Source organism: Schistocerca gregaria, chromosome 1 (genome assembly GCF_023897955.1).
Source record: "Schistocerca gregaria isolate iqSchGreg1 chromosome 1, iqSchGreg1.2, whole genome shotgun sequence".
NCBI lineage: Eukaryota > Metazoa > Arthropoda > Insecta > Orthoptera > Acrididae > Schistocerca > Schistocerca gregaria.
In genome coordinates, this window is record NC_064920.1 from 449,508,379 (window position 1) to 449,530,890 (window position 22,512).

Here is a 22,512-nt window from a genome sequence, read left to right on the forward strand (position 1 = left end):
GCGTTCTTCTGTAGCACCACATTTCAATAAGCCTCTGTTCTCTTCTTATATAAACTGTTTATCGTCCATGTTTCACTTCCATACATGGCTACACTCCAGACGAATGCCTTCAGAAAAGACTTCCTAACACCCAATTTATATTCGATCTTAAAGTTCTCCTCTCCGGAAACGCTTTTCTTGCTATCGTCAGTCTATGTTTTGTATCCTCTCTACTTCGGCTGTCTTCATTTATTTTCCTGTCCAGATATCAAAACTCGTCTCGTACTTCAAGTGTCTCGTTTTCTAATCTAATCCCCTCCGTATCACATCATTTAATTCGACTACATTCCATTATACTTGTTTTGCTTTTGTTGATGTTCATCTTATATCCTCCTTTCAAGACACTGTCCATGCCATTCGACTGATCTTCCAAGTCCTTTGCTGTCTCTGGCAGAATTACAGCGTTACTGGCATACATAGTTCTTATTTCTTCTCCCCGAACTTCGTACTGTAGACGCAGACAATAGGGATACACAAATTCCGTCCGATGTAGAGGGGGGAGGAGATAGCGTCAGGTAGGGCATCGGGCTCCTACCATCAACATACGCTTATGACAACGTCGATATCGTACAGAAACCAGAACAGGCCAGGAGGAAAAAGAAGAAGACTAATGCGACACAAAGTTTGCCAAAATTTATCTATCACCACCTTCCAGGAGTGTATATACACCGAAAGACTTTTCTGTGAAGTTGGGTTTATTTAGGAAGAGTAACTAAGTTTTATTACTCCTTAATTCAGATAAATTGGCGATCATTCAACATAATTTGCCTGTAGTACAGTGCGATTACTTTTATGAAAATAAATAATAAACCGTGTTTTGATTAGAAGATATTGTGGTTTTATTCGTGTTTTGAGTCTCTTACATGTTCTTGTAACTTATTTTATACGCTTTGGTGGGTCGTTAGTGGATAGAGGAGCGAGGAACACATGTGGTTCTTGGACAGAGAATTCAGACATGAATTTGTTCTATATCTAATATAAAAAATTAAAAGTAATACATAACTATGTCTGCTGTAGTTGCAGCATCAGTTGCTAACAGTAGATTTGAATGACATAATATAAGGAGATCAAAGGTTAACAATTCGGTCAGTCTTCAACACAATGATTAATCCGGAGATGAGCACTGGAAGCTATGAAAGTCTGTAAATGTTATGAAATCGGAAACTCACAAAATGGAGTCTGTGAATCGATGTTTCAATTGAACTAGACCCGCAGAGAGCGGATGTTTGCGTATCATAGGGAGTGGCGTAAGTGTTCGTGGAAGCGCCATTACGCTGCCGTGGCGGCTGCAGGGAACACAACGGCGCGACTGGCGGTGCGCGTATTTTAAAGGCGGCTAACCGCATCGCGGATGATACCGTGCATGTGAATTAAAAATCGTCAGTGTTATGAAATTTTGGTAAATTATTGAAAATCTGTTATCCGTCAGATATTGATCTACTATTCAATATCCGACGGGATAGTAAAATTAGGGCTGATGGGCCAGATACCTGATAGTTATCGGATATCCGTATAATTTCTAATGTGCACTGCTGTTACAGAGGGAATTTACACTACTGGCCATTAAAATTGCTACACCACGAAAATGACGTGCTACAAACGTGAAATTTAACCGACAAGAAGAAGATGCTGTGATATGGAAATGATTAGCTTTTCAGAGCATTCACACAAGGTTGGCGCCGGTGGCGACTCCCACAATGTGCTGACATGAGGAACGTTTCCAACCGATTTCTCACACACAAACACCAGTTCACTGGCGTTGCCAGGTGAAACGTTGCTGTGATGCCTCGTATAAGGAGGAGAAATGCGTACCATTACGTTTCCGACTTTGATAAAGGTCAGATTGTAGCCTATCGCGATTGCGGTTTATCGTATCGCGACATTGCTGTTCGCGTTGGTCGAGATCCGAAGACTGTTAGTAGAATATGGAATCGGCGGGTTCAGGAGGGTAATACGGAACGACGTGCTGGATCCCAACGGCCTCGTATCACTAGCAATTGAGATGACAGGCATCTTATCCGCATGACTGTAAGGGATCGTGGAGTCACGTCTCGATCCCTGAGTCAAGAGATGGGGACGTTTGCAAGACAACAACCATCTGCACGAACAGTTCGACGACGTTTGCAGCAGCATGGACTATCAGCTCGGAGACCATGACTGCGGTTATCCTTGACACTGCATCACAGACAGGAGTGCCTGCGATGGTGTAGGCGAACCTGGGTGCTCGAATGGTAAAACGTCATTTTTTCGGATGAATCCATGTTCTATTTACAGCATCATGATGGTCGCATCCGTGTTTGGAATCATCGCGGTGAACGCACATTTGAAGCGTGTATTCGTCATCGCCATACTGGCGTGATGGTATGGGATGCCATTGGTTACGCGTCTCGGTCACCTCTTGCTCGCGTTGACGGCACTTTGAACAGTGGACGTTACACTTCAGATGCGTAACGACCCGTGGCTCTACCCTTCATTCGATCCCTGCGAAACCCTACATTTCAGCAGGATAATGCACGCATGTTGCAGGTCCTGTACGGGCATTTCTGGATACAGAAAGCGTTCGACTACTACCCTGGCCAGCACATTCTCCAGATCTTTCACCAACTGAAAACGTCTGGTCAATGGTGGCCGAGCAACTGGCTCGTCACAATAAGCCAGTCACTACTCTTGATGAACTGTGGTGTCGTGTTGAAGCTGCATGGGCAGCTGTACATGTACACGCCATCCAAACTCTGTTTGACTCGAATCCCAGGCGTATCAAGGCTGTTATTACGGTCAGAGGTGGTTGTACTGGGTACTGTTTTCTGAGAATCTATGCACCCAAATCGCGTGAAAATGTAATCACATGTCAGTTCTAGTATAATATATTTTTCCAATGAATACCCGTTTATCATCTGCATTTCTTCTTGCTGTAGCAATTTTAATGGTCATTAGTGTACGTGCTATGAGCTCGTTGTACCTCGGGCATGGATGTGTGTGTAGTCCTTAGGTTAGTCAGGTCTAAGTAGTTCTAAGTTCTAGGGGACTGATGACCTAAGATGTTAAGTGCCGTAGTGCTCAGAGCCAACCAGTTCGTTGTATACAGAAGTCAATAACAGCACTATCACGTCCTAGTGTTACCTCTTCTCTTGGATGAACATCGAGGTGGCATGAAGCATGTTCAGCTGAAGATTCAAAAAGGTTCAGTATTTGCTGTGTGGAGTCTCTTCACTTAGTTCATTGCATCTTTAAGAATTAACCTTTACTGACATATTTATCTCGGGATTCTGGGCGCGGTGGGATTAAATACTTTTCCGTTGCAGTGCTCTGTTGATCGAAGCATCAAGACTGATGAGTTTTGGCTCCAGAAGAGAGTGATCCGGTAGTCCCGTGACAGGCATATCCGCCAGAAACGGTATACTGCTCCCTGTTGGCCTTCGGACGTCAGTTGACGCGCAATTGACATTTAGATAGAAGCACGTACTGCGCATAAATTACGCCGCCGGCGATTCTGTGGGTACGCAGAGTTAAGTCGGATAACGGTTCTTCAGAGACCATTCATCCGTCGAGCGGGGTAATAAACGGAGTTAAAAAGAGTTTTCATATTGCTTTCTGCGACGTTTTTATTCTAAACGCTCTTGCGGAACTCATTAAAACTCGGGCCCATCGGGTGGCGTGTTATTAGTTCTGCTTACTGAGTGTGTTAGCCGCCGGGGCCATTCATTCTCTTACGTATACGTGCGCCGGACGTGCCCGTATTGAAAGTTTTTTGCGCCGCTTCTTTCAGTGGCCTTCAGGTCGGCCGCCGGTGAATGCTGTTCGAATCAATGGGTGCCAGTCGTCGGCGGAAAGAGAGAGCGGGATCGGCAAAATGGCTCATGAATTTTAAAACGGCCTGACACTGCACCGGCGGCTGTTCCTGGGCCCCTGCCGCGCGGCTCGCCGCTGACGAGTCGTGGGACGCGATTTCCCCACAGCCCCGGGGCGCGGCGCGCGGCGCGCGGGCTAGCGAAGACAACGCGCCGCGCTTTGGCGCGCGCTGTTCGTTTCCTTCTTCGTTGCGCTCGGGCTCTTTCTTTTTTTTTTTTTTATTTACACGGAAATGTACGAATACTCGTAGCATGAGAATACCTTACGAGTGAGCGTAGTGTACTCCGAATGTTGCCAGCATCAGACTAGGGATGTTATGTGATTTTCGATAGCAAGCTAGACAACGTCACATGACTGCCAGAAATATTGCAACATCTCTGACAAGAAGAGCTCACAGAAGCAATCCGCAAAATTAGTGTGTAATGTGGCACACGGTGTGTACGGGAGAAAGGATTCTGTCTACACATTATTAAAGAATTTAAATAAGCCAGGAAGAGACAACGCATGAATGGACGTGACAAGACGCAAAGAACGGCTTGAACAAGATAAAAACATTTGGTTTAAGCCTCAGGATCGGTCCTGAGAATTAATAAGAAAAAAATATTGACTTACGTGCTTTGGAAGAGTTAGAGGCAGTAATAATAAAACAAAAGAGTAAATAATGGTCATGATTGGAGGGAATAATACGAAACTCATAAAGAATGGAGGACTTTTGTTCAAACTCCCACTTTTGCGTCTATTAAGCACCTTCTGGCTTACAATGAGGACCCTGACAAATGGTTAACTATACTTAAGAAAGGGGAAAGTAGCAAATCTACAAACTACAAAAGCAAAAATGCTTTAAATTCAGCGTATAAACTGTAACTATAAGCTGATGAATTAAGTAAGAGATTAAAGGCAATAGCAGGGTCACTCTTGCAAGAACAGACCGGTTTTCGAGAACGGAGTGCTGTTATTGAAGATGAAACAAGTAGTAGAGAAAAGATGAGAATAGTTTTCCCTACCTATACGCCGTTTGTAGATCCAGAGATGACCTTCGGTAAGGTACAGGCATGAATATGGAATATAATAAGAATGTATATAAAATTTTCTATATAGGTAATTGCTTCAGGCTCAGTTTATCTAATTACCTCGAAGAAAATATAGTTATTAATGACGGGGTAAAGCAAAGGTGTATATTATTACTCACATTTCTTTGACATTTACACGGACGATATCCTGCACAGGTGGAAGGATCAGGCACTACTTGGAGCTAAGTCAGGAAGGACTACTTTAAATGTGGTAGTATATGCTGATAACTTAGTGGTTAGGCAAAATACTGAAGATAAACTTTAAAGAATTATTTATTTACTAGATCAGAATCACTAACAACATCATTCCAGGCAAAACACTCAAGAAGAACAAGGATTATTTCGGATGACAGAATTTTAGTACAGGTCCAACATTTTAATTAATTTGGCTACAATATCTCGTATGATTACGACGGAGATAGAAATTTTTAATTAGGGAGATAACAGGCAATGTGCGGAACTATTCGGAAAACACTGGAAACAGTTCAGACCAAAACACAGCTGACGTTATCACGAGATGGTCGCAGCCCCGGTAATTCTGTGTTACAGTGCGACGTGGACAATAAGACAAAATGGCCAAAGTCATATGCAATCCACAGAAATGAAACTCTTTCGGAAGCTACTGGGACACACGACCTGATAAAATAAGAAATCCAGGATATATGGAATCAGAAGTATTCGTATTACGGGATAAAGTGGACGAATATAGAAGCAAGTGGGAGGAGCATTAACAAAGAAAGAACAATATAATGATTCAGAAAATGGCACTCTGATAAAACCTGTTGGCCGGAAAGACCCCGGAAGGCCGAAGGAAGAATCAGTTTGCGCCGGAACAGGCTGAAGGGCCTGGTCCCTTAACGTATGATAATGATTATTGTAATGATGAAATGGTGATTTTTGTATGACGCCGTTTCTTGGCGCTGAAAGTTACGTATTCAACACCACTTTTACTTCACTCTAGTTTTGTTTGCTTTAGATCGCGAAATAATCTTGGCATACCTTTCACACAGATATCTCTTAATCGATATCGACAAATCAGACAAGCTATATCTTTGTGAAACACAGCTACAGTTGAGTGTTTTCACCTTCGGCGAATTCTGCTGGGCAACAGCAAATGAGGTGTCAGATGACTGTCTTGGGCCATGCGGCTGGCTCCGTTTAAACACTCATTGGCGTTCAGGAATTGGCGGCCATGGTGTTAGCTGAACGGAGGGGCACCGCAGCTGGAGATTTGATGACACCTTTACAGTTAATCGTAGTACTTATTAATACGCAACGTCTAAGATGCTTCAGTCGTGAATTTAGGTATTTACAGATGTGAACTGCTATCCTTACGTGTGTCGCATTAGTGACGAATTGTGAGCGTGATCTAGTATTTAGTTTCATGATACTTCAGAGGCTCTGAAGTCGATTACTTTTCACAAGTTGGAAACTGGTTACAGGACAGGGTCGTGGATATTCAATCTAATTCTTCATTCAGTCAGTTTCGTCATTTTCTCCTGTATTTCAAGGTACTTAATGCATTACTGGAAGATTTATATGGGAAACTTATGCTTCTGTCAGTGTTAGAAATTCATGTTCACGTGTATTGTAAAACCCAAATGGTGCATAATTAATTTTTGATTACTTTGAGCTTAATACAGTGTATTAATGCAGCTTTGTGGTTACTCATTTTCGCTCTCCTCGGGCGGTTATTTAATTGTGTTCATTATGTTGAAGCTCACGTTATTAGACGCTATCGTGAGGACACTTTTTGCCGATACCCACTTTGTCAATTCAGCTATCATCTACGACGCAGATAATGAAATCATAATATACATTTTTAGTACGAATTAGCAATAAACATCCCACTCTTTGCATTTATAATTATCAGGTCATGAAAGACAAACTTCGTAGCTGAAGCTGAAAAAGAGATTTTCTGTGGCAGATTTTCATTATATGTATAGTGTCGTTTTCATGTAATGATTTGTGCACAATATGGCAGTGGGGTCTTTGGCTTTTGCCATATTATGTGCAGATTTTGTCCTTGGACACTAATTTTGGTGATATGTTTTGAGTATTAGACGATTTTCATATTAAAGTGCTGTGATTACATTAAAGTGAAATCATCCCATAGCACCGAGTTTAGCTACAGACTAATCAAATTTGTGCTTTGTAATCTTTAGAGGATTATAAGAGTGTTTAAACACCGTTTGGTGTCCAGTTACACAAGCTACGCATATCTTTTTCATCTTGTGTGGGTTTTCTGTCTGCTACTGTTAACATTTATTTTACTTTCTTCGTCGTTAAACAGCGTTTGCAAATTGGTTATTGTGTCGTGAGCACTCATACAGCAGAGCACAGTTTCATAACGCAGTGCTTACCCTAATTACTCATGACAGTAGACCAATTGTATACACAGTATACACCTTGCAGCACTTCGCATTTAGGTGAAACCTTAATATTACACGTATTTATTCTGTTTTTACACGTTTTTCGTTGATAACAGTAAGAGTCATGGGTGACTGGAATTCGAGTGTAGGAAAAGGGGGAGAAGGAAACGTAGTAGGTGGATATGGATTGGGGCTAAAAAATGAAAGCGGAAGCCGCCTGGTAGAATTTTGCACAGAGCACAACTTAGTCATAGCTAACACTTGGTTTAAGAATCATGAAAGAAGGTTGTATACATGGAAGAACCCTGGAGATACTAAAAGGTATCAGATAGATTATATAATGGTAAGCCAGAGATTTAGGAACCAGGTTTTAAATTGGAAGACATTTCCAGAGGCAGATGTGGACTCTCACCACGATCTATTGGTTATGAACTGTAAATTAAAACTAAAGAAACTGCAAAAAGGTGGGAATTTAAGGAGATGGGACCTGAATAAACTGAAAGATCCAGAGGTTGTAGAGAGTTTCAGGGAGAGCATAAGGGAACAATTGACAGGAATGGGGGAAAGAAATACAGTAGAAGAAGAATGGGTAGCTTTGAGGGATGAAGTAGTGAAGGCAGCAGACGATCAAGTAGGTAAAACGACGAGGGCTAGTAGAAATCCCTGGGTAACAGAAGAAATATTGAATTTAATTGATGAAAGGAGAAATTATAAAAATGCAATAAATGAAGCAGGCAAAAAGGAATACAAACATCTCAAAAATGAGATCGAGAGGAAGTGAAAAATGGCTAAGCAGGGATGGCTAGAGGACAAATGTAAGGATGTAGAGGCTTATCTCACTAGGGGTAAGATAGATACTGCCTACAGGAAAATTAAAGAGACCTTTGGAGATAAGAGAGCCACTTGTATGAACATCAAAAGCTCAGTTGGAAACCCAGTTCTAAGCAAAGAAGGGAAAGCTGAAACGTGATGGAGTATATAGAGGGTCTATACAAGGGCGATGTACTTGAGGACAATATTATGGAAATGGAAGAGGATGTAGACGAAGATGAAACTGGAGATACGATACTGCGTGAAGAGTTTGGCAGGGCACTGAAAGACCTGAGTCGAAACAAAGCCCCGGGAGTAGACAACATTCCATTGGAACTACTGACGGCGTTGGGACAGACAGTCCTGAGAAAACTCTACCATCTGGTGAGCAAGATGTATGAAAAGGCGAAATACCCTCAGACTTCAAGAAGAATATAATAATTCCAATCCCAAAGAAATCAGCTGTTGACAGATGTGAAAATTACCGAACAATCAGTTTAATAAGCCATAGCTGCAAAATACTAACACGAATTCTTTACAGACTAATGGAAAAACTAGTAGAAGCCGACCTCGGGGAAGATCAGTTTGGATTCCGTAGAAATACTGGAATAAGTGAGGCAGTACTGACCTTACGACGTATCTTAAAAGAAAGATTAAGGAAAGGCAAACCTACGTTTCTAGCATTTGTAGACTTAGAGAAAGCTTTTGACAATGTTGACTGGAATACTCTCTTTCAAATTCTAAAGGTGGCAGGAGTAAAATACAGAGAGCGAAAGGCAATTTACAATTTGTACAGAAACCAGATGGCAGTTATAACAGTCGAGGGGCATGAAAGGGATGCAGTGGTTGGGAAGGGAGTGAGACAGGGTTGTAGCCTCTCCCCGATGTTATTCAATCTGTATATTGAGCAAGCAGTAAAGGAAACAAAAGAAAAATTCGGAGTAGGTATTAAAATAGAAGTAAAAACTTTGAGGTTCGCCGATGACATTGTAATTTTGTCAGAGACAGCAAGGGACTCGGAAGAGCAGTTGATTGGAATGGACAGCGTCTTGAGAGGAGTATATAAGATGAACATCAACAAAAGCAAAACGAGGATAATGGAATGTAGTCGAATTAAGTCGGGTGATGCTGAGGGAATTAGATTAGGAAATGAGACACTTAAAGTGGTAAAGGAGTTTTGCTATTTGGGGAGCAAAATAACTGATGATGGTCGAAGTAGAGACGATATCAAATGTAGACTGGCAATGACAAGGAAAGCGTTTCTGAAGAAGGGAAATTTGTTAACATCGAGTATAGATTTAAGTGTCAGGAAGTTTTTTCTGAAAGTATTTGTATGGAGTGTAGTCATGTATGGAAGTGAAACATGGACGATAAATAGTTTAGACAAGAAGAGAATAGAAGCTTTCGAAATGCGGTGCTACAGAAGAATTCTGAAGATTAGATGGGTAGATCACATAACTAATGAGGAAGTATTGAATAGGATTGGGGAGAAGAGAAGTTTGTGGCACAACTTGACCAGATGAAGGGATCGGTTGGTAGGACATGTTCTGAGGCATCAAGGGATGACCAATTTAGTATTGGAGGGCAGCGTGGTGGGTAAAAATCGTAGAGGGAGACCAAGAGATGAATACACTAAGCAGATTCAGAAGGATGTAGGCTGCAGTAGGTACTGGGAGATGAAGAAGCTTGCACAGGATAGTGTGGCATGGTGAGCTGCATTAAACCAGCCTCTGGACTGAAGACCACAACAACAACAACAGTAAGGCTGCGGATGCAAATAGAAATGCGTTGAAAAAAAAACTTACTTTTCATAGCTAAATGTTGAGGCACAGTGCCAGGTAGAGTTAATATCGTAGGTAATAATGTTATGTGAATATGTAGCTGTTATTTATGAGACAGATCCTTCATATATTACGTAATGTGTAAGTGTTCTGCCAGACACAATAATGTGTACCTGCAGATAAGATTGACATAAGACATTTCGTTCGGATTATAAAGATCTTCGCCGGCCGGAGTGGCCGTTCGGTTCTAGGCGCTACAGTCTGGAGCCGAGCGACCGCTACGGTCGCAGGTTCGAATCCTGCCTCGGGCATGGGTGTGTGTTAGGTTTAATTAGTTCTAAGTTCTAGGCGACTGATGACCTCAGAAGTTAAGTCGCATAGTGCTCAGAGCCATTTGAACCATTTTTATAAAAATCTTCAAATAACTGTTTCTAATTTAAAGTAATCACAACAGGAAACTATGCTACTACTATTGCATGGCGAGCAAACTTGTGCGATTAGTATTATTTGCCCGTGAGGATGAATAAATATTAAAAATCTTCTACGGACTAGAAAGTAATCTGAAGAATTACATATTTTAAAAATATTCCAGAGAGTGATAAATCGTTAATTCGCTGTCTGTTGTAGCTCCAAATTCGAAAGTTTTCGTGACAGTTTCACTTTGGCGCACGAAGAAGACACTTACTTCACAATGCGACCGAAACGTAAATATAAGGTGCAGTACAAACCTAAAAAATAACTGCGGCTATTTTCTCTTATGCTAAACAAAAAGCAGCGAAATGGTCTTCCATTTATCTCTTCAAATCTTTATGCCAAGTCGATTCCCGTTGTTAACGGTCCGCGCGGCTCTCCCCCTCCCCCTCCCGCCACCCTACCCCCGTCGGAGGTTCGAGTCCTCCCTTCCCTCGGGAATGAGTGTGTGTGTTGTCCCTAGTGTGAGTTAGTTTAAGTTAGATTCAGTAGTGGGTAAGCTTATGGACCGATGACCTCATCAGTTTGGTCGCATAACACCTTACCACAAATTTCCAAATTTGCCCGTAATTAAGATGCCATTATTCAGTGTTTTTAAAATCCGTGATGCTTTCGGACGGGTGCAATGGCAGGGAAAATTTTCAGGCGCTTACCGTCGTACCAAAATCAAATGACGTTGGACAGAGTCACAGATCACGTGGCACTGTTGTCGATAAGCAAGTAACCATTCCTACTATATCTGTTGTCCTTGGAATAGAATAGATGACTATGACGCTCGCACACGAAAAAGCTTAGCAATGAATCTTAGCTAGGAAATGTAATATGACCGCATTTGCACATTCGCTTACTGGTTATACCTACCAACAGTCGCGAAGTATATGTTTTCAGTGAATTTTACGTATCATTTGTTGTAATGAAATTATGTTGCACCGATGTATGATCGTATCCAGTATAACAGACGTAAAACGTAATCGTGCATTTAGTTCCAGACGATATAACCCGCAAGCAAGCAACAGTTTGCTTCAAACAAAGGGGTCAGGATGCAAGTTTACTAGTAGATTCCTGCAACAACACAAGAACAAATTTTAAAACGAAACTTTGTGGTATTTTTAAGTGCATGTAGTCATCGATAAGGAATAGGAGCAGAGGTAACGGAGCTATCTGGTGAAACAGTTTCTCCCTTTTGATCCAAAACAGCGTAGCATGTGAATCATACATTTGGAACCCGTGGATCCGAAGTCATTAAGAGAGCGACTCTCCGCACATCGGCTATTGACGAGAGCGCCGACGGAAATGCGTGTATGGCCAGGAAATTAGCCACAACGATTGCAATCTCTGTTTCAATACGCTACGAAATTTCATTCCAACGGGCTATCAGCCACCGCTCTGCTTTTCCGCATCATTATAGCACGCGGAATCAAATGTTTCAGCACTGGAGTCGGATCTGCTTTTGCCGTTTCATTGCTAGGTTGACGATGAACGCACATTTCTTGCCATGCGGAAAATGTGAAACAGTCCGTTTGGTGTCTCCGCTTTTGGAGATGTAACTGCTTTCTCATAAATTATATTTGTAGCACACCGCTTGGAAGTGTCTTAAGAGCCTGCGAATACTCTTTGCAATGCCGCGGAAAAATCTGTGTGCCTCTATTAAAGTAAACGGAGTTGGTTTCATAATTCGGTAACTGTAAACGTTAAAAACTACTTTTGCACATCAAAAAATTCACCAAATTCTCCACAATAATTTCGCATTAAACAGAACTCGATATATATTTCTTTCTGGATATATTTTGTGTGGCAACGGTCTTGCCGCAATGGATACACCGGTTCCCGTGACATCAGCGAAGTTAAGCGCTATTGGACGTAACCTGCCCTTGGATGGGTGACCATCCAGCCGCCATGCGCTGTTGCCGTTTTTCGGGGTGCACTCAGCCACGTGATGCCAATTGAGGAGCTACTCGACCGAATAGTAGCGGCTCCGGTCAACAACACCATCATAACGACCCGGAGAGCGGTGTGCTGACCCCACGCCCCTCCTATCCTCATCCTCCTCTGAGGATGACACGGCTGTCGGACGGTCCCGGTAGTCCACTCGTGGCCTGAAGACGGAGTGCTTTTATTTTGTGTGGTCTGTCTTAGCTGTCGTGCTAGGATAACCCACCGTGAGTAGATACCTTGGGACAAATAAAGTTCACACTTTAAAACAAACAAATTCATTATTAGTTTTATATTTCAGTGAATCAAGGAAATCAAACAGTTTTCTAGTTCATGTTTTCTTCCTTTTACGACCTCTTTTCACGTGGTCGCAACTATACAAGATATAGAAGGTGTGAGAAACAGTTGGAAAATATTATAAGTATGTTTCCGAGTAGGTTGTGCTGAGAAGTAATTGTTAAGAAAACAGTTTATACGTTGCTTCTTTTCCAATTAACATTGAGGTCGTGCGCGCTCTAATTCAAGTGGCTTGCCAGATAAAATTAGTGCATCTCATAGCGTAGACGATAGCGCACGAGACTGCTCAGCCTTTCGCTGGGGTGAGATCATTACCACCGACCCTTGCCCAGTTTCTGTACCGATTTCTTTTTCGGTTTTATGACACCAAATAAGAACATGTGTGCAGCACTCTCTCTGGCAGGGCGCTTCAATTTGCGCGCCCAAGGGCCTGATTGGCTAACTTGAATGCTAATTAATCGGAAGCGGCGCAATGTATCGAATTTAGTTCTTAACAATTACTGCTCAGCACAAGCTACCCTGCAACATGCTTACAAGCTTTTCAGACTGTTTCTGAGCACCCTGTATCCTGTCTTTTAGTATTGTAATGAAAATGTTATTAAAAGCAAGTGATCTTTGCTTTATTTGAAGTACCTTCACAATAGGGTTTTTCTTAGTTTTGTTTCCTAGTATCATGAACTGTTCTCATGCTTACACTTACAACTATCAACTAGAATAAAACTGAGGAATTTTCTAGTACATATGAGAGCAAACCATTGGGGTGGAAGATATATTGCATATTAATTATTTCACAGGCCCCTGTGTGCAGCTCCATGATATATTACATATATTCCTAGAGCTTGGAGTTGCTGGCGGTGTTGAAAACGAAATGTCTTCTCCTCATCTTTCTAGCAGTTACCACTGTGCACTGCATCAAGCTCGTAAATATATTAGTTAGGTAATGGGCCGCTGGTCCGTGGAATTGGGATATCGTACACGTTTCATCAAATGAATTAAAGTGGTCACTGCAGACGCTTCATCTTGGGTCCTGATGAATGGATATTTAAGCAAACCACTTAAAACTCAGCGCTCAATTCGGCAAGTATATGCACACTGTCGATGGTTCTGTGTGGAATGGCTGCACCATCACTTAACGATATCAGGGTCGCAACGTTCGGTGTGAAACTTCAGCATATGTTGCGCAGCATATTGTGGTAACATCGTCGAAAAACATAGTTTTGGCGGGACGCAACGTAAGTTGTTTTACGGTAACAACGGCTGCTCAGCTAAATATAAGAAAAATCTCCGTGTTCCACTCGATAGCGACGTCGGTGACAGAGGACACGGTGACTGATATCAGCAGAACGGTTGGCACAGATTTCTAGAAATATACCTGGAGGCAATACCCGACAAAATGTCAACACAAAACCGGACTGATATGTGAGACAAAATTAGAACCAACATCAAATTATACTGAAACAGGGAGCAGAACTAACACAAAATTGTGCTGCGACATGCAGCGGAACTTAATAAAACTGCAAAAACTAAAACTCTGGGTAATACGTAACTTGAGTTAACTGGCGCATATCGTTATAGTTTCTCTTTCCATAGAAAGCACATAACATGTAGCGCCCTCTATGGTGGTTTATAAGGGGAAATGCATTCCCACACCTCGGTACTACCAACTACGAGTACTAGCATAGACATCATGGGCATAAGAGCAAAATGCAAAATTCTGCTCGTCAACCGTATGTACGGAGTTATATGAAACAGGAAGTACACTCTACTGCTGTACAGAAATTAAGGAAAAAAGAAACTTTCGCACAGTGTGTCACTGCCAAGCCACATACCTCTATGAAACGTGAATAATAATGACTCTGAACTCACGCCGATTTATGATGGGCACCTGGATATTACAAAAGGCAGGAAAAGGTTGCTAATAGTGTGTGAAATTACTACGAACGGGAATCTATGCTCTGCCACGTGCGCCCACGTTGACCATAATGTCGGTAAGGAGCTGATGAGGTAGAGCGTTCCATTCCTTCACCAGCGCAGTTGACAATTGCTAGACGGTCGTGATACGTAGGGAGGTGCTGCAGTACGACTCCCCAATGTATCGCACAGGTGTTCGATTGGATTTAAGTCGGATGAGCGGGCAGGTCAGTCCATTCGCCGAATATCCTTTCGTTCCAAGAGCTCCCCTACTTATGCAGTCGGATGCAGTCGCTCACTGTCATCCATAAAAATGAATTCAGGACCCAATGCATCCCTGAAAAGAGGCACATGGGGAAGGAATAAAGAGTCACAATAACGTCGACCGATGAATGCACCATGTGTAAGGACTTGTGGTCAATACGCCCACATAACATTACGCCACCCGACACCACTACAACATCTGAAGCACCAAAACGATCATGTTCGATAACGAAACTTCCTGGCAGATTAAAACTGTGTGCCGGAGCGAGACTCGAACTCGGGAGCTTTGCCTTTCGCGGGCAAGTGCTCTACCATATGAGATACCCAAGCACGTCTCACGACCCGTCCTCACAGCTTCATTTCTACCAGTACCTCGTCTCCTACCATCCAAGCTCTTCTGTGAGGTAGGGTCGTGAGTCGTGCTTGGGTAGCTCAGATGAAAGAGCACTTGCCCGCGAAAGGCAAAGGTCCCGAGTTCGAGTCTCGGTCCGACACACAGTTTCAACCTGCCAGGAGGTTTCATATAAGCGCACACTCCGCTGCAGAGTGAAAATATCATTCTGGATGTTCGATAACGTTGGACATACGCTCATATGATGAGGAACGCGAACTCGTAGCGCATCAAAGAACACTGTCAAACATAAAAGTCTTTGGTCACCTACCAAACAGCATCAAAAGCCTGACAGATAGTCAACCAACACTTAAAAATAAATTAAAACAATTTCTAGATGACAACTCCTTCTACTCATTGGCTGAATTTTTAGATATAAATTATGGGAGAGGAAAAAACTAACTTAAGCATTAGTGTCATGCAATATTTTGTGTAATGTAATATCTTGTACAGACATCTTTCATTAACCTGACACGTTCCACATCACTACGAAGTGTCGTATTCATGATCTATGGAACAAGTATTAATCTAATCTAATCTAAACGTTTCTGTTGTCCAGGTGTCACGTGTGGAGAGGCATAACATGACGTATGTGTACTAACCTGGAAATTTTCGAACACTGTCCACTCACCAATCAACGTTGTTGTGTCAGTGCTTTTTTAGGTACTGATGGTGTTGGAGAAAGAAATCACTTAAGAATATGTTGGGAATCATATTATTATATGGAGCGATCAAAAAGTTCCCGTTTGAGGGCTTTCCTACTGCGTGTATGCAACGTAGGGCGATTGCGATGCCGATATATGAGCACCGACATGAAGCCAAAGGGATTAGTGTGGCACCCGTGTCTTTCCGACGTGTGCTCGGTAAACAAGGAAACTTTAACTATGGCGTCGTCATTACCAAATGCGTCCGACCGGGACCAACGTGCTGTTATGCCTTTCTTGGCTCGGAGAATGAAGAATGTGTATGGGGAGCATGTCTGTCGAGAACTGACATTCTGGAAAAGGGGTACTGCTGCTTCATGATAACGCACGTAAGCATGTCGCAAATTATTGTGAAACAGAAGTTACGCCAACTCAAGTGGGAGACACTAGAGCTCGAACACTACAGTCCTAATGTCTCTCCATGAGATCACGCCTTCGGTCCCTTGAAAAAGAACTTGTAACGTCGACGATTCCTGTCGGACGAGGCTGTGCAGCGGGCAGTTACATACTTGTTCACGCAGCAAGGTACAGTGTTTTAGCAAATGGGTATCTTCAATCAGGTGCGTCGGTGGAATGATTGCTTCAATATTTGCCTCGTTTTTGCCTATTTGGTATATGGATTCTTGGCTGCACGGCCTTCGAACGGAAAATTTTTGATCGTTTCTCGTATTGTAGCGCTGCAGAACAAATACTTGTTTATACACAATGAATTTACAGGTCAATGTTTAAGCCTACCAAGCACATCGCTTCATGCAAATCTTTCAGACCACGTTAAAAAGCATAGAGTAGGCAGTTCTCCACAGATCGCAAAACATTTGCCCCTTGGACAGCAATAGCCATCTTCAGGTCTATTTTATAACTTGTCCAGCAACATCGTCACAAAATATGCACTAAATCAGTAGAATCGTCGCACATGTTTAAAACGTGATGTAAACTACGCCCCTGTTCTGGCAGAATCGTACTATCTTTCTCACGATGGAGATTGTTATGCCCGTGGCGGAACTGTGCCCTGACTTACAACACATTTTAAATATGTGGCCCAAAGATTTTGTGATAAATGTAAATGTCGTGTGACTAGGGCCTCCCGTCGGGTAGACCGTTCTCCGGGTGGAAGTCTTTCGATCTGACGCCACTTCACCGACTTGCGCGTCGATGGGGATGAAATGATGATGCTTAGGACAACACAACACCCAGTCCCTGAGCGGAGAAAATACCCGATCCAGCCGGGAATCGAATGCTGGCCCTTAGGATTGACAGTCTGTCGCCCTGACCACTCAGCTACCGGGGTGGAAGATTTTGGGATGATTGGCGAAAATAAAAGAAATTAATTTTACACTTCCTAGATCTGTTTTTATTCGCGACCATGTAGCAACTTGTGAGTTCTCCTCAGTGTATCCTACTGTCTGTTCCTTTGCACCTCTGTCACCGAGCGAGGTGGCGTAGTAGTTAGTACACTAAACACACGTTCGGGAGAACGACAGTTGAAATCCGCGTCCGCCAGCCTGGGTGGCCGAACGGTTCTAGGCGCTGCAGTCTGGAACCACGCGACCGTTACGGTCGAATGTTCGAATCCTGCCTCGGGCATGGATGTGTGTGATTTCCTTACGTTAGTTAGGTTTAAGTCGTTCTAAGTTCTAGGGGACTGATGACCTGAGATGTTAAGTCCCATAGTGCTCAGAGCCATTTGAACCATTTGAGCCAAATCCGTGTCCGGCGATCCTGGGATAGGTTTTAGTGATTTCCCTATATCGCTTCAGGCAAATGCCGCAATGGTTCCTTTGCAAGGGCGCGACCACTTCATTTCCCATCCCTGCCTAACACGCTGGGACCGACGACCTAACTCTTTCGTCTCTTCTCCCAAATCAATCAACCAGCCACAGTCATACGCAGTACTTTCTCAATAATCCCCCTTCTTCAAGCTGTGGCCGTATGTCCCTTGTCCTGTTTGGACGGGACTGAGTCCCGATCATTCCCGACGAAGAAGATCAAGCCTCGAAGTCTTCGTTGGTATGTTTGTAAGTTGGCAGGTCTTCTGGTGTGTATCTTCTTTCCACTTCAATGAGACATCGAAACGTCTTTCTCCCGAAGATTGACCTAAGGTAGCTTGCATGGCTTCAGCCATATAGTTGGTCAATTCTGGAAGGCGCTACTTACCAGTGAGTTCTCATGCAACTTGTCAATAATTTTCACCTCTGCATCTTTCCATCTGGGATCCAGAGGAACCATATTAAATAAATCGCATTCGAGCACCTGCGTGTTCCGGCTACCTTCACAACGGATCCGTCAGGCGGGTCCCGGAACGAGAAGGGGCCAGCCCGTCGGCCGCCTGGCAGAGTTTTGATCGCACCGGTAGCAACCAGGAGATATCAGATGCGCCGTTAGACGTCGCGACTAGTTTATTGCACCGTTGACTGAAAACAAGGTGTAGAGCATTCTGCCGCGGGCAGCCCATTTCAGGCAGCCGCTCTTCCACATTCAGGGCTTACTTCAATGTGTCCAGGAGGACGCGACGTAGTCCAACGACGCTACGCAGCCGATTCGCTCCAGACCTTTACCAGTCAACGTGTGGCCTACAGACACCGTATCAACAGTCAAGCTCTGTAAATTATACTGGTTGTTGACTATGGTTGCACCATCTCTAAAACATCTCACCTCCGTGGACACTGACAATGGTCGACTGATGTCAAACTCCAGAGAACATAACTGACATTATTGTTTATTTTCTGAATTACGTTGACAGCCTGATTGAAGCTGACTTAAGTACTTTTGGATACTGGCCTTCCGCCAAACTAGTTTTTGGAGGTATTTACTGTTGTCTATTAGAAGTAACCTTCTGTCACAACATTTGTTAAATAAATGGTTCAAATGGCTCTGAACACTATGAGACTTAACATCTGAGATCATCAGTCCCCTAGACTTAGAACTACTTAAACGTAAATAACCTAAGGACATCACACACATTCCTGCCCGAGGCAGGATTCGAACCCGCGACCGTAGGAGCAGCACGGTCCCGGACTGAAGCGCCTAGAACCGCTCCTACACAGCGGCCGGCACTTTTTTGCTTTCTAAGCATTTCGTCAGAAATTATTTGTTATTATTGTGATTCGGCCATAAGCCATTTATTGTTTCTTATTTCGGTCTTCATACGTGGTCACCACCAATAACAAAAAATGGATTTTGTGTTTACTGGCTGGAAATAAACATCGTTTCTTTATGCCCTGAGAATCGTTATCGTCCGCTGCCCACGGAAATAGCATTATTAGATGAAACACGCAAACAATGAATGGATGTATACCTGACAGTGCCTGTAATGGTTCTCGTGACCTTATTACGTCTGCCATAGCCGTGACTTTCTTCCGATGCAAGAGTACAACATTCAGCAGCTGAGTTCACAAGTGAACTTGCAGCATTGAGTGCCGTATCTGCATTTTCTTCGAAGCTTTTTCTGACTGTTTTGTGGCGTAGATTTATTCTCGAGACAAGCTTCCGTAAAAGGTACGTGTAGTCCGATCGAAGGTGACACCTATGTATTATTTCGGGACGTATTTACGGGAAACGTTGACTCCATCAAACAACGCATGTAACTGCCTATGTGGAGACTGAATTCTGTAATCTCTGTTTTACTAGGATATGGTTTGACTAACCATTTGCAAAAGCACTCTGTAATGTTGTAGCATTAATTTGCTGTGAAAGCGGTGATGCTATTCAAGACCATAAAAGTGGATTAAAAGCTGTGAGCTATCTGTGGAAGTTAACCTTGCATTATTGCGCAACTGTTTCACCAGGTATCCAGTCTAGCTTACCAAATTTCCAACCAGACTAACATTAATTATAATCTTTTAATAGTCATACGAAAACCGGTGATACATATATAAAAAAGAGAATTTAAATAAAAATAAATAAATCAGTTTATATTTGGAAATTTTTTTTAACATTGATCCTTGAAATTTCAGCATATTAAACTTGAGTCATAACTAAGCTGGTGCCTTATTTAGGATTGTGAAAATGTGAGTTTGTGATCTTACGGAACATATCAAATATGGAGCCAAGATTGGGAGACTGCATACAACACTGAATTCATAAAATAACACACGAAGAACGTTGAAACATATGCAAGAGGAAATTAACCACAAACAACCGATTCAATTTTCACCCAAAGAAGTTACTTTCGTAGCGCAATCCTGTCCGTCATGTAATTACCACACACTGGTATACTAAATTCATACTAACTCTTTGTGAAATCTTCCCGAAAAGAATATCTGAGGGCTACTTTGATGATTACACCACATGCTTCACGTGGTCAACTTGGCTTACACAAAGAGTGTAACTCCACAATAATTATGATAATTAAAATAAATTAGATCGAAAAGCAATTTACAAAAGAAAAACCTTGAACTGGTTACTATCGTCTTACTATTAACCTGATGGGTCAAACAACTGTATAAGCACGTGGTACTGGTCTCACAAAGTACACCCCAGGTGGGTTGAACATAAAGAAAAGTTGCTATATTGAAAAATATTGTCAAGACGAGACGTTATAATCTCACGCACATTCGCATTTAAGATTAATGATCTTAGTTAGAGTTACTGTTCAACATGTCGTTCCACTTTACTCACAAAGTAGTGACAAAGCAACTACCGGAATACATTTTGAACTTCACACTCGAATTACACTTCGTTGCAGTTTAAGGTAACATTAGTTATTTTAGAGCTAAACCTGAAATAAAGGTGATTAAATATTCAGTTAGGCTGAACTTAAGAAATCCATTGTCCTACGGACTTAGCAGACACGCGCTTAGCCGGAGATCTTACCACTTCAGACGCTCGCCATGGACAGACAGACCTGCGCTCCTACCAAGGGTGCTTCCGTATACAAAACGGAAGTGACCAGAGAGGCAGCTTCCTATACCAACATGACAAGCGACGGACAGGACCATACTAAGGATAGAAACCTCTTTGCTTTTAGAAAGCGTAGCTACCTGTTCTGACGTTGGTCCCACTATTCTCTAGCAGACAGGCTTGTCTGCTACCCTCAAGCATGCAACTAGAAATACATTTGCTCATTCATTCTTTCACACAGAAGCGAAGGGGGATGAGAGTATCTTATCATATACAGTATGTAAAAGAAAGCGGGTGTAAGTTTCGTATGAGACTGTGTGACATGAATTACATATAAACTGTGTTTTAAAGTGTAGTAGTGTGACAGATCGTTCTTGTTTATGTGTAAAAGTAACACGTTTCACTGCTCGTCTCCTCCCAGATAGTCAGAAACACCACAGTAAATTTAGAAGAGGAATTTATGCCGTAAATGACAACAGATTTAAGAAATTACCATGAAAGGAATCCAGCAGAGACCTTTCATAATCCCAACGCTCCGGGAAAAGACTGGGCAGGGAATTTTCTGGCGATGCTAGGACATTCCCAAGCAGGCTTCTCACACCCAACTTAAACAAAAAATGTAAAAAAAAGGCAAAAGGTCACCAGCTACTTGCTAAAGCACAATAATTTTAACACATCTTTAGAATCTACCAATTTAAAAGAGAGAAATAAAGAATCTGTGACACCTATTTAAAAGATAGTGTACTTGTTTATTAACAAGTAAAATTTATGAAAGTAGCAAAGGTGCCACAGCAATTAAAAAAACATGGAAATTATATCAGTGTTATAAAGCATAACATTGCAATGCACAATCCGCAAAGGCCAAAAAAGATAAGAGGAAAAACATGTTTTACAAAGTGGTTATAGGAAAAAAATTCTATATTTTATAAAACTAATAATTTGTACAATTAAAATAACTTTGTGGCACTAATTTAATGAATCTACTATATTTCAGTTAGTTAGCAAATATTGATCACTGTGTCATTATACTGAAACTACAATTAATTATGTGATTTTTACCCTTATGGGATTCCTCACTATAAATATACCCCATGCAAAGGCTAATCGATCACAGTCCAATGAGAATGAATACCTATATGATTGATAAACGAAGCAATGCCACAAAAATGAATTTACGAAACAAGATATCACAAATATAATACATCACACAAAAAGAAACATTGATCAATAAAACAGCTCTGAAAGTACAATAGTCAACGACTAAAAAATCACCAATAAATAAAACACCTGCAAAATACAAGAGTCAAAGTCTAAAAAAAAACATAAATAGAACACCTGCAAAATACAAGAGTCAGTCTAATAAACACAAATAAATCGAGCCCCTGCAAAGCACACGAGTCAAAGTTTCTCTGACAGAACACACATATATGCATTGGACTAAGAACCATATAATCACTTTCACTGGCACACTCAGTAGTTGCACTGTTCCGAGGCACAAAATAAGGGGAGGGGGGTTCATCGCAGCTGTGTGTAGGGATTTTTGTCCCTCTGTTGCGGGCAATCCCGCCGTCTCTGCCCTCTCATGAAGTTTCTTTTGGTGGCCTGTGTCACGTACATCTCGATTTGGTTCCATGTTTGTGTTGTCAAATTCGTGCGGTATCCTCGTTTGAGACGCCAGGTTGATATTCCTATTCCTGGGAAAGGATGACACTTAATGGCTCTTCTTTGTGCCACCCTTAGCAACCAGAGAACATCGAACTATGATTTACTGTCGGTTGACAG